Here is a 13,736-nt window from a genome sequence, read left to right as displayed (position 1 = left end):
AATACCCAGGATGTAGAAAGCACTCAATACATTCAATTTGACCAAAAAAAAAAATTAAAGAAAAAAAAAAGAAGCAGCAGCAGTAAAACCAACCAAGCAAACATAATTCCTGTTATTCATTTACTATGTACTACTTCCAGCATCAGGTGTTAGGGTTTACCTTTTGCTATTACAGGTCAAATACAATAGTCTTCACTGCTTATACTCAAAGCACAAAAATAAGTTTCTTGAGAGTCAACACAGTTGAAAGACAGGTCTTTTAACACTGTGAGCAGGAATAGAAAATGACAGTGTCTCAGTCTGTCAGGATGTTAGTGTATACATGGAAGGTTCCATCTTGCTAGTGAGGTTAAATTTTCCCCTGACTTGATTCTCAAGATAAGTATTTTGAGAAGGAAATTTCTTATTTATTTTTGATGGCATTTGGTTTTTAATACCTTAGAAAGAATGTGAAGTGTATTTCAATAGCATGCTTTCAACACTAGATTACAGAGTTCTCTCCTTCTCAAACAGTTCCATTCACTGAAAGAAAATAGCACATAATGCATCCTCAAGGAGATATGCTTAGATTAACTTTTAAATGAGATGTGCAAACCCATTCAAATGAGACCTCAGAAAGAAGGCGAAGCAATGTCACTCAATAACATGTTCTCAACATTAGTTTAGTTTTGTTCTGATCTAGAAGAATCCCAGTGACCAAAAGCCATCCACCAGCTTAATGGGAATACTCAGTTTCCTGTCTAAGGACAATCAAAAGGCATATAATAATATTGCACTAGAACATCAGACTTGTTAATAGATTCCACATAATTGAAGTTGTCCTTTTTTGAGCAAAAAAAATGCCTTAATAAAAAAGGAAAGTACAGCTTGTGAAAGGGGTGATGAAATAACAGATTCAGAAAGAGGGTTTTAAAAGCTGACTCAATTTGGATTCTAAACAATTCTTGTATTTAATTTTTTGTTAATAAAAGTAGGGTATTTGATTCTTAAGAGGTGATGTGGGAGAAAAGTTGTTTTTACCACTCTATATACCTGGCTCAATTGACTGCATCACAATAAGTGACTATGTCTTATACTGATAGATACTGTAGTTTTTGACTGATCTTCGGCATCTTCACTGGTTTGTAATATTTAATACTTTTACCTGTCCTCAGTGATTGTTTGTGGATAGCAACATTTTGATCTGGTTTGGATTTGTGTCCCTGCCCATATCTCATGTCAAATTGTAATCTCCAGCGTTGGAGGAGGAGTCTGGTGGGAGGTGTTTGGATCATGGGAGTGGACTTCCTCTTTGCTATTCTCATGATAGTGAGTGCTCACAAGATTTGGTTTTTTGAAAGTGTGTAGCATCTTCCCCTTCTCTGTGTTCCTTCTGATCTGGCCATGTAAGATGTACCTGCTTCCCTGTTGCCTTCTGCCATGATTGAAAGTTTCCTGAGGCTTCCCTAGCCATGCTTCCTTCACACCATGAGGAAACATGAGCCAATTAATCCTCTTTTCTTTATCAATTTCCCAATCTCAGGTACTTCTTTATAGTAGTGTGAGAAGGGACTAATACAAACATATTCCAAATTGCTTTCATAGCATTGTTGCCTCATAACGTTGTTTTAATTACGAAATGATGAGCCTCAAGAGCAAAAATTTCAGTACCTATCAAGCTTTTAGAAAAGCACATGGTATCTAAGGTCTGTTACTGCCTATTGGGAGACACAGTAGGACAGCAAAAGAAGATGGTAAAGAAATATTTTAATTTTCCAAGTTGTTTTCTTTACAAAAGTAATGCATATTCATTAGACAATTCAAAACGTACAAAGGAACAGAAAGGAAGAAACAACTTTTACCCATAATTCCACTCTCAGAGTCAAGTGGTGTTAATAGTTCTAATAGGTAACAAGAAGAGGATAATACAGAGCAATTCCCTAAACTTAGTTTCTTACTTAATTGTATCATTTTAACATTTTTTGTATCTTTAAATATTTCCAGTATCATCAAGACTCTTTGAATCACAGCCACGCCAGCACAGCTCAGACTCATGCTGACACAGTTTTGAGTCTTTCTCCTTAGGCAGCCCATTGGTTTTTCTGAGCCACTTTGCTGTTTTCCAGGTGACGTTTTTTAAAAACAGAGGAATAATAGTGATTATCCACCCAGAGTTATTGTGAGTGAAATAATTGTGGACAATTGAAATCTTATAAGAAAAATAAAACATCCTCTTTAATATTCCACTAAATGAAAGTCAAGACAAGATTCACAATGGCAATGATCGTTATATTTGAGCATTTCTATATGCCAGTAACTTTTCTTACTTTGTCTGGTGGCGTCACGCCCACTGGAGAGTTGAGGGAACTGAAACTAAAAGGGTAGGCAACTCACCCAAGGCCACACCACCAAAAAGCACTAGAGGTGGATTTCCAGGTGTTTGAGTCTCCATGTTCTCTCCGTGATACCAACTGGTTTCTTCCTAATAGCAGAGAAAATATGTTTTGAACACTTTTGAATGAAAACAGAACAACTGCTTGAGGCTACATGTTTAGTTGCATGAATGAACAACTGAACTGCATAAAGTCAGCCACTTTTAAATTCTCCACTGGCCACCCACTGTGATTTAGTGCTTGGGCTTGAAGCATTAAATGGGACCATGGGTATGTCATGGTGCCATGACTCACAGCATTTATGAGGGCATCCAGGTATGTGGTAGGGAGAAAACTTCTGCATTTGAAGCCTACCTGGATGCCCTCAGGCAAGTTATTGAGCTTTTCACTTTCCTCCAAGCAAAATAACTGGGCAAAGCCCCAGTGCAGCATGCAGTCTTTTAACACAGTTACAAGCTACATGTCAGTAGCTTTTCTTGCTTTGTCTGGTGGTGTCAGTTCCACCAGATTGGCTTCTAACAAAGTTCCCAATCAGTGTTCTTTAGAGTGGCAGTGGGGGCTGTTTTGATTAAGAGAGAGGTTTCTGGAGAGAGAGAGAGATGGCTGGAACTGGGATCCGACTTCCACCATTGGCAGTGCGGTGTTGAGCAATTGTGTAAACTTCCTGTGCTTCAGTCTCTTCATCAATGAAGCAGGGACACTGATAACGTTCATGCAACGTGTTTTCAAAAGTATCTGACACAAAGTAAGTGCTCAATAAATGTTATCAACTATTGTTATTTTATTATTCTAGTTTTCAGTCACCATACCATGTTTTTAGAGTTTCTGACCCAAGATTTCTGACTTACTATTCATAAGTCACTGGATACAGTTTCTTCAGTACTAATTATATATTTTTTTTCATCCCTTAACTCATCTTAGGGACTTCTTACATCTCACTGCCTCTGCATGTCTGAGATTGCCCAGGAGCGTGATCAGAGCTGGGAAAACTTGAGGGAAGGGTTTGCAATAGTAATATCATGTCCCTTTAGGAGGAAACAGACCATCAAAGAAGATAAATCATCTCAGAAATTACATGGATGTGTTTCCAAATGTGGTTGGTTGGCCAACCAAAAAAAAAAAAAAATCCATATTGAATTAGTGGTCTTTTAAAATGAGGAATACATTTTAATTCACATAAAAAGGAAAACACAGCAAGATAATGAAGAACTGCTCCCCTGCACCTCAGCTTTACTTGCTCTTATGTTGTGTGGCTTCCCTTTGAAATGGGTCTCTCTCATCACAACATGTAGCATGCTGCCAGCCACCACATGGCTATTTGGCAGCTATTTTTAGCACAGATCATGTTACTGTGCTGCAGCGCCAGGCACCATGTTCCAACTGGTGTACCACTGATCTAAACAGAAATCAACTCAGGTCTTCTTCTCTGAAATTAAACGTGAAGCCATGATCTCTATGATCCGCCTGCTCTTTTCTTTCTGTATTATTCCTTTTTGCAAGTGTCTTGCTCAAAATGCAGAGGAAATCCAGTTGGGTTGTCAGTCTGATATACTATACTACCAGATATGTTAGCTTTTTCTTCCTTCTACATTTGCTTAAGAGCTTATAAACCAGTGAATAAAAAGTGCTAAATGGAATGAAATGACCTGTCAAGGGTAGATGCAGCATTTGCGAACAACTTCAGAAACATTCTCAGCTTCAAGGCCCTCCAGTCTGGGTTTCTGTGCTGTCTCGAGGCTTCCTTTTCCTTTGCTGTCTTCTCCTTTCTTTCACTCCTTTCAAATCAAAGTACTTCGTGCATCGCTGATCTTGGAAGATTGTTTCTTGAAAAGAAATCATTTTGCCCCTGCCTAAGGAGCCTGTGACAAGATTTGAAAGTGTGGTTGAGTGCTTAGTGTTAGGAAAGCAGCTGTTTTCTTTGCCTTCCTTACCCTCCACCAGACTGGAATTTCACAGAATATTCAAGAAAAACAAACGAGCAACCTCCAAAAAACTTTGGCTAATATGTACACTGGATAAAAGTGACTTGTGGTTTAGGCCAGGTGTGGTGGCTCAAGCCTGTAATCCCAGCACTTTGGGAGGCCAAGGTGAGCAGATCACCTGAAGTGAGGAGTTCAAGACCAGCCTCACCAACATGGCAAAACACCTTCTCTACCAAAAATACAAAAATTCACTGGGTGGGGTGGCGGACACCAGTAATCCCAGCTGCTCAGGAAGCTGAGGCAGAAGAATCACATGAACCTGGGAGGCGAAGGTTGCAGTGAGCCAAGATCCTGCCACTACACTTCAGCCTGGGGGACAGAGTAAGACTCCATCTCAAATTAAATAAATAAGTAAAAGTGACTTGTGGCTTTACATGTAGAGCAATAAAAATATTACAGAATGTGACTTTGTTTGGAGACATGGCCCTCTGTAGTTGTTAACCAGGGAAGAGAAAACAAATCCCCACCCAATGAGTGCTCAAAAAGTGTGAACTGTGTCTCAGGAGATCACATGTGATAGAGTAAACCCCTGTCAGAGCAAACTGATAGAGTTGCTAGCACGTAAGCGAGAGTGGACATGGAGACACTGCTTCTACTCACGGCTGATATGTGTCAAGACCTTAGGAAAAATATGACTTACGTTTTTCTGTCTGTGTAATTGAAACAGTGAAATAGAGACCTTGAAGAGCGAGGTAGCCAGCTCAAGTTTCAGGTTGCCACATGACATCTTTGCAAAAGTCATCAGGTTTTGGCACCTCTTCTCCTTCTGGTAGGAGATAACCTGTTGGTCAAGGTTTACGTGGCAGTTAGCGTTTCCCAGTGATGGTCAAGATGAGGGAAGTGTCTTTGACGGTCTGCCCAAGATTTCTGGAGCCCTGGGCTTCTAACTTTTCTAGTTGAACCTTCTCTGTCCAAGTCTCCACACAAGGCTGCATCCCAACAGACGCTCAGTAGTTGTTGTCTGCATGGTGTGAGTGGGTCCTGCTGCTGTGAAGTTTCTGCCCAGGGCAAGTTCACTTTTATTGATGACTTAGAAGAAACTGGAGAATGAAAAATGAAGGAGTCAAATCTAAAACGACTGCAAGGCTAAACATTTAACATGAAATTGTCTGAGATTTGATTTCCAGGAAATAAGGGGTATGAAGAGCAGCCTGTGAATATGTATAGTGAGCAAATATTCTGTGACCTATTTATGGTTACTTAGAAAAATAAAAGTTGTTCATTTAAATAGTTATAACAGAGCAGAAGTTAGCAATATTCTGAGTTCCATCTTTCTCTTGTAATGCTCTTGATGAACAAGTTATTTCTTGAGTTCTCAGCATGAGAAGTTTAAGTAGAAGGCTGAGGTTATGGGGTAGCTGGCATTCCCAACCAGGTAGCACTGGTCCCTTTATCTACACTGAATGTTACTAAAGCATTTTTAATTTTCTTAGAGCACTCCATTGAAATACACTTAAGAAAAGGTGCTTATCAGCACCTTTTTGCATCATGCATTTCGACAGTAATGGGCAATATATGGGCAGAAGGCTTAGGGGACAGTAATGTCACAGATCTGACTTCTGTTATGCTTTCTAGGGGATAGGTTCTTAGTTTATGCCACAGGATTTGTATGCTAATTGCATCAGGGTGGAACATCTGACTAGAGGACAGCCAATCCATAACCCATCTAATGACTTACAAGTTATGACCTGTAGCCACTGGCCAAGGAAAGGTGGGTTGGGCATCAGGTTCTTCTCCCTCTCCCACCTTTCTTTCTCTTTTCTCCCCCATTTCTACCTTGACAGAAATTTATACTGGGGACATATCAGAAGGTGTTAGAAGTAGAGACAGAAGCCTGAAGGATGCTCCAAAAGTCACCATGGGAAGAGTAGAGCCAGTGATGAGCTACGCATGGGCACAGGCTTAGGTGACAGAGACCGTGAGAAAGTATACGAGCTTTCACTAGCAGGTCAGAAAGCCACCCGCAAGGAGAGTGTAGAGGAGTCCATTGGACAGCAAAGGGCTCTTGAGAGGTCCAGAGGTTTTTGTTTTGTTTTGTTTTTTCTTTTTCTTTTTTTTGCTGTTGGAGCTGCCCTGCCTCCAGTGCCAGGATCCAGGTTGCCTGGGGCTTTATGATTCCTGTTCTTGGCTTTTCGTGACGCTTTCCCTTCTTGCATTATGTATTTTGCTTGACCACTCTCCTCCCCCAATTAAACTGGATTGAAGGTTTCCCCATATTTGGAAACCAAGGATCCAAACCAAAACAGAAAAGGAAAAGCTAGGAGCTGTTTTCCCACAACAGGTTACCGTCCATATTACCGGTAAGAGTGATAATTGAAGGGTAAAGGGAAGTGTGTTCATATTACTTGTATGCCATTAAGGGAATGGAGAAAGCTGTGTCTGTTGAGATGTTAGTGTTCACCCAGTTCTGTCTAAGAGTTTATGTCTTCTGCAGTCTATGTGTGTTGTAATCTGTTGGCCATTCCTTGTTGTGGTCATAGAGGTGTCTTACGGCCTTTGCCGTTTTCATGTGTCTAAATCTTTACCTATTATTTTCGGAACCACAATACTGAGACTTAATGAACAATCAATTGTGACAACCACTTCATATAAATGACTACGCTTTCTCAATGGATGGGAGACTCAACACTCAAGTGAAGGGTTGCTGGCATCAGGCGCCGACCGCTGTGTGAACTCATGGGGATTTCAGCACTTAGGTTTTAAGGGTTCTCTGTATAGATATGGTCAAGGCCATGATACTAGCTCTAATCATGAATTTTATGGGCTAACCTGCGAAGTAAGCTTTATTTACAACACTGGGACTTTGAAAAAATGAATTCCAAGTGCTTTTTTAGGGCTCTGGATTTATTTATGTATCTGTTTTTAATTTTTGTAGGTACACAGTAGATATACATGTATGAGGTACATGAGATGTTCTAATGGTGGCATGCAATGTGAAAAGAGCACATCATGGAGAATGGGGTATCCATCCCCTAAAGCATTTTATCCTTTGAGTTACAAACAACCCAGTTACACTGTTTAAGTTATTGAAAAATACACAATTATTATTTATTATAGTTACCCTATCGTGCTATCATATAGTAGGTCTTATTCATCTTTTATAACTTCTTTTTTCATACCTGCTAACCATCCTCACCTCCACCCTTCCTCTACCCTTCCCAGCCACTGCTAACCATCCTTCTACTCTCTATGTCCACGAGCTCAACTGATTTGATATTCGAATCCCCCAAATAAGTGATAACGTGATGTTTCTCTTTCTGTGCCTGGCTTATTTCACTTAACATAATGATCTTCTCCAGTTCCATCCATGTTCTTCCAAATGACTGGATCTCATTCTTTTTTATGGCTGAATAGTACTCCTTTGTGTATATGTACCGCATTTTCTTTATATGCTCATCTGTTGATGGATACTTAGGTTGGTTCTAAATCTTAGCTATTGTGAACAATGCTGCAACAAACATAAAAGTGCAGATGTCTCTTCAATACACTGATTTCCCTTCTTTTGGGTATACATTCAGCAGTGGGATTGCTGGATCATATGGTAGCTCAATTTTTAGTTTTTTGAGCAATCTCCAAACTGTTCTCCATAATGGTTGTACTAATTTGCATTCCCTCCGACAGTGCACAAGGGTTCCATTTTCTCCATATCCTTGCCAGCATTTTTTATATATTCTACATTTTAACAAACTAACAAATGAAATTTTGAAACATAAACAGGGTCTAGCCTGCATACACAACCAGGTGTATTAATATGCAATCATCTTAAAAGAAGAAGAGTGATGGGCTGGGCTTGGTGGCTCACGCCTGTAATCCCAGCACTTTGGGAGGGTGAGGTGGGCAGATCATCTAAGGCCAGGAGTTCGAGACTAGCCTGGCCAATGTGGTGAAACCCAGTCTCTACTAAAAATACAAAAATTAGCTGGGTGTGGTGGTGCGTGCTTGTAGTCCCAGCTACTGAGTAGGCTGAGGCATGAGAATTGCTCAAACCTGGGAGATGGAGGTTGCAGTGAGCTGAAATCATGCCACTGCACTTCAACTTGTGCAACAGAGCTAGACTCTGTCCCCCCTCCCCCCAAAAAAAGAAAGAAAATAAAAGAAGAGTGATGAAGGATGTCGAACACAGAACTTCTGGGTGTTGGGATATGCTTCTTAATGTGGGTCTCCACCATGATTTATTGCAACTGTGGGGCACCCAACCACCAACTGATTGCAAAGAAGAGCTAGGCATAGTTAACTTGTGACAATATTCCTTCTTTTCATAGGACACAACCCACAGTTTTGTATGTATTATTTAAAGGTGAATTGTGTATGCCAAGTAGAGAAAACTCAAGAAGACAATGGGAAATGTTGGCATATTTCATATTGCCATGCTCTGATATACCCATACCTGGCATGATAGAGTGACAGATGGATATCCACTCTTGATGGGTACAGCGGTCATGTATTTCACTGGATTTTATGTGCCTATATCCTTTATTCTGCTATGACATTTTGTTAGAATTCAAATATATTCCAGGGATGTATTTCTGGACTATAAATTAACCATTTTATTTAAGTAATTCTCCTCAACATTCCTCTAAATTCTTCCCCTTGAAATTGCATCCTACTTTTAGTATTGTTGTAGTTGTTTTGCTCATTTCTACTGGGATTGTAAATCAACACATACATCACAGTCATTTCACAATTCTGATAGAAAAAAAAGGCCTCGCTCAACTTAATAAGGTGTCATGCCTTGAGTATCATTCTTTGAAGGCCTTTGAAGTATTTCCTTCCAGCCTTTATTCTTAAAGAATGAAGGTACTGGGGGTACAATGTCTGAGCCAGAGGCAGAATCCTATGCATCTGTGCTCAAGTCCAGCACTTAAATAAAAGCCAGAAGAAGTTGGAACTATTGCAAGCACATTTATAATATCATTTGAGGGACAGCTAGGGTCAGTGCTAAATTTTAAATTATCAGATGCAGGGAGACAACTCTTGCATAACAATAAGCGCAGGCTGTCACATTGAGCAGAAAATAACCACACTTTCACCTTGGAAAATATATTCTAAATAGGACAGTAATTGTTTTTAGAAAGCTATTCAGTGACTTACTTTCTCCCCCCACCACACACGCACTCAAGAATTGCCCAGGAATAAGGTAAACTTTTTATTATAATTTATACAATGTGGTAATTTTTTGAATAGTTTAGAATTTTTATAGCCTAACAGACCTTCCAAATTGCACACAGCCATCCTGCACTGGCAGGGAGACAGGCTTGGATGACCTGCCGGGTCTTTCTCATCTCTAATGTCTGTGAGTCTTTGAAATACATCCCGGAGCTTAATTATGACAGCAGTCTTTATTATTCTGAGCCCCTAATGGCACACTTCATGGGAACAATACAAAAAGAAAAAGAGTCAGTGCCTTTGCAGTGGTTTACACAAAAATTGGAACATGCTATGATTTCAGGGAGGAGGTCCCCTTTCTCAGGCAGGTGGGAGGTTGGAGGAGGAGTGGTGGGTTAGGGAGAAGAGGGTTGCTGGCAGGGGCTTACTGAGCTAATTCTCAGTTATTTGTTCATAGTCTGGTATAAATCAGTCATAGATAGACTTTTTGCAGGAATAACAACCTTGTTAATTTGGAGTCTTTGCATCAATTTAGACAACTTAGATATCATCCCCCTCCCATCACCAGATCCAGTTGCAGCTCTGATTTCTCCCTGGAATTGTGCATGGGGACTAGGAAATCAGGTCAAGCACCATGCTTATTTTTTAAACTTTTAATATTGAAATAAATTTACATGTACAGAAGAGCTGCAAAGAGAATGGAGTGCTCCCACACACACCCTGATTTATTTCCTCCAACGTTAAAATCCCAGGAAACCATGGTTCAACTCTCAAAACCAAGTTAACCTTGCTACAATACCATTAACTAAACTGCACAACTCGTTAGGAATTCACTAGTGTTTCCTCTAGTATCCTTTCTCCATTCCAGGGTTGGGTCCAGGATCCCGCCATACATTTAGTTGCAATGTCTCCTCTATCTGTGACAATGTATCAGTTTTTCCTTGTCTTACATGACCTTGAAACATTTGAAAAGTGCTGGTCCAGGACCTTGTCTAGTGTGCCTCATTTAGATTTGTCTGATGTTTTAATAGATTGGAGCCATAAATTTTGGGAAGGAATACCACAGAGGCGCTGTGCCCTTCCCAGCACATTGTATCAGAGAACACACAATATTAACATATCCTGTTCCTGGTGATGGCATAATTGATCTATTGATTAAGATGGGGTCTGCTAAGTCAATAACTCATCCCATTTGTGTAAACGGGACCTGGGTCAGCCATGGAACCTAGAAAGCCTTATGTTAATTATCAGTTTAGTAAATATATAAGTTAAATAGTATATATGTATCTTGAGCAAGGATTCAGTGCTTCCAATCATTGGGTGGACTTGCATTTCGTTTTCCCTGCTCTGTGATGTGTGACCACAAAGGTATGTAGGTCTAAATATATCTCTGGTAATATCACCGCTGCCTATAGCCATCCTTACTTTGCTGTGGCCCAAATTCTAAGGCTGAGGAATTATCCATTGATGAGCTTCATGCACAACAGTCTCTATAAAGAAAAAAACCCTCCTTCATTTACCATTTTAGGACTTGTCTATATTTTTCTGCATATGTAACATTTTCCTTTTTTTTTTCTTTGCTTCTCTTGGGACCCTCTGCTGTAAACAGAAATCTAGAAGATGGGGGGGATGGAAGTGAAGTGGAATGTAAAAACATCTGCCAGTGCCCATAGTCTCCAACCCACTTTCAGATGCACCGTCTCATTCCAACAGACATAAGTGAGCCTTGAGAGCTGTGCAGATCAGTGGAAGTGTTATCTCTATAAATAGAAAAACCAAACAAACCTGATGCTTAACAGCTTTCAATGACTTGCCAAGGTCATATGACTATGACAGATCAGAGTTGGTTGTAGGATCCAGGGTCTTTAAATACTTAGTCTATTGGTCAGGGTCACTACTCATTTCACACCAGTCAAACAGGCTCAGGGCTTCTGCAGGTCTAGGGCAGTCCAACATATAAGCAGGTGACTTGAACTCTCAATTTTTTACCAAGCTGTTACAAAAGCCAAGCATCCTTCATCAATCACTCAGGGCTTTCCACTTGCCGGTTGTTATCTTAGGAATAAAATATTCCTGGGGTCTATTTCTAATTTAATGCCAAGATGCAAATTGTGCCTCACCTCTTTCACCTGAGGTGTTACTTATGCCCAAATAACAACTTCTAGATAAGCACTTATTGTGCCTGTTTCCTCCTTTGGAAATTAAGGATAATAATGGTAATCAGCTGCACACAAAGCAATTGTTGGGGGTGGAGTGGAAAATACTCAGTGTTTGTAACAGCTCACAGGAAAGCCAAGACCAGGGAGAAGTGCTGTAGAAATGCTAAATGCAGTAGGAAGAATTATGACATCTCTGCAGAGTCACCACCAGAGGCCAGGATTACACAAATGCTTGGCAAATGGTAACTTCATTCAACAAATATATATTGGCTACATGTAACATTGGAATCCAAAGCTAGAAGGGGTTTTAAATAACAATTATCATGATTCAATTTTGAAAATTGGCATTTTTTATAGTAGTTTTAGGTTCACAGTAATATTAAGTAGAAAGTACAGAAATTTCTCATGTGCCCCTGCCCACACACAGGCACAGCCTCTGCTGTTAACATCCTCCACCACAATGATGCATTTGTTAAAATTTAGGAGGCTTCATAACACATCATAATCACCCGAAGTCCATTCTTCACTTAGGTTTTTTACTCTTGGTGCTCTACAGACTTGGTGTCAGGTTGGACAAATGTATCCACCATTATAGTACATATGGAATGGTTTTCCTGCCCTAAAAATCCTCTGTGTATCATCTGCTTATCCCACCCAACCCCTGAAAACCACGGATCTTTTCACCATTTGCATAGCTTTGTGCTTTTCAGAATTTTCTATAGTCAGACTCATACAGTATGTAGTCTTTCCAGATTGGATTATTTCACTTAGTAATATGGATTGAAGTTTCTTCTATTTCTTATCATGGCTTGATAGCTCATGACTTTTTGTTTTTTTTTTTGAGACGGAGTTTCACTCTTGTTACCCAGGCTGGAGTGCAATGGCACGATCTCGGCTCACCGCAACCTCCGCCTCCTGGGTTCAGGCAATTCTCCTGCCTCAGCCTCCTGAGTAGCTGGGATTACAGGCACGCGCCACCATGCCCAGCTAATGTTTTGTATTTTTAGTAAAGACGGGGTTTCACCATTTTGACCAGGATGGTCTCGATCTCTTGACCTCGTGATCCACCCGCCTCGGCCTCCCAAAGTGCTGGGATTACAGGCGTGAGCCACCGCGCCCGGCCGCTCATGACTTTTTAGCACTGAATAATGTTCTATAGTTTGGATGCACCACAGTTTATCTATTTGCCTAGTGAAGGATATGTTGGTTGTTTCTAAGTTTTGCCAATTAAATAAAGCTGCAATAAACATCCACGTGCAGTTTTGTGAGGACACAATTTTTTTTAACTTCTTTGAGTAAATACAAAGAGCATAATTGTTGGATCATATGGTAAGAAAATGTTGAGTTTTCTAAGACACCTCCAAATTGTCTCCAAAGTAGCTGGACAATTTTGCATGCCCACCAGCAATGAAGGAGAGTGCCTGTTGTTCCACATCCTCATCAGCATTTAATACTGTCTGTTTTTTGGATTTTGACCATTCTAATAGATATGTAATGGTATGTAATTTTGCTGAAATGTTTTAAGTGCCAGATACGAGACTAAGCACTTTAAACAATGCTCTCATTGAATCCTTATAAGAATGCTATGAAGTCAGTGCTATGATTTTGTTTTCTCATTTTCCAGATCAGTAAAGGGAAGTTTAAAGATGCTACATAACTTGCCCAAGTTTCCATAAACAGCAAGCACAAAGCCACGTGTCCAGAGGGATTCTCAGTGCTGGTTGACTTGTCCACTTTCTGCTTTTACAAGCGAGGAACTTGATTCTAGATCTGTTAAAGGACCCACTGAGATTCCCATACAGAGCAGGATGAGGGAAGAGAACTTTGTCTCTGTCAGCTGTGCTGCCCTACAGACAGCTTCTCGGCCTTCAGTCATGGCAGGGTTGGCCGTTAATAGAAGGCGTTCCGTCCTCGGCCTTACACTAGGAATCCTGATGGCTATTCTAACTTCTCCAATCCAGAGGTTATTTTTGAATGCATTTAATGCTCTGGTTAGAGACAGGACCTCTCTTGAGTGCAACACATAAAACTTAGCATTGCCTCACGATCGTTTGATATACGTTGTCCGCCCTGCGCCTGAACACCAGCGGCAGATGAGAACTCCATGGTATTATGGT

This window comes from Cebus imitator, unplaced genomic scaffold (genome assembly GCF_001604975.1).
Source record: "Cebus imitator isolate Cc_AM_T3 unplaced genomic scaffold, Cebus_imitator-1.0 Scaffold202, whole genome shotgun sequence".
Taxonomy (NCBI): Eukaryota; Metazoa; Chordata; class Mammalia; order Primates; family Cebidae; genus Cebus; species Cebus imitator.
This window is presented reverse-complemented; position numbering follows the sequence as displayed.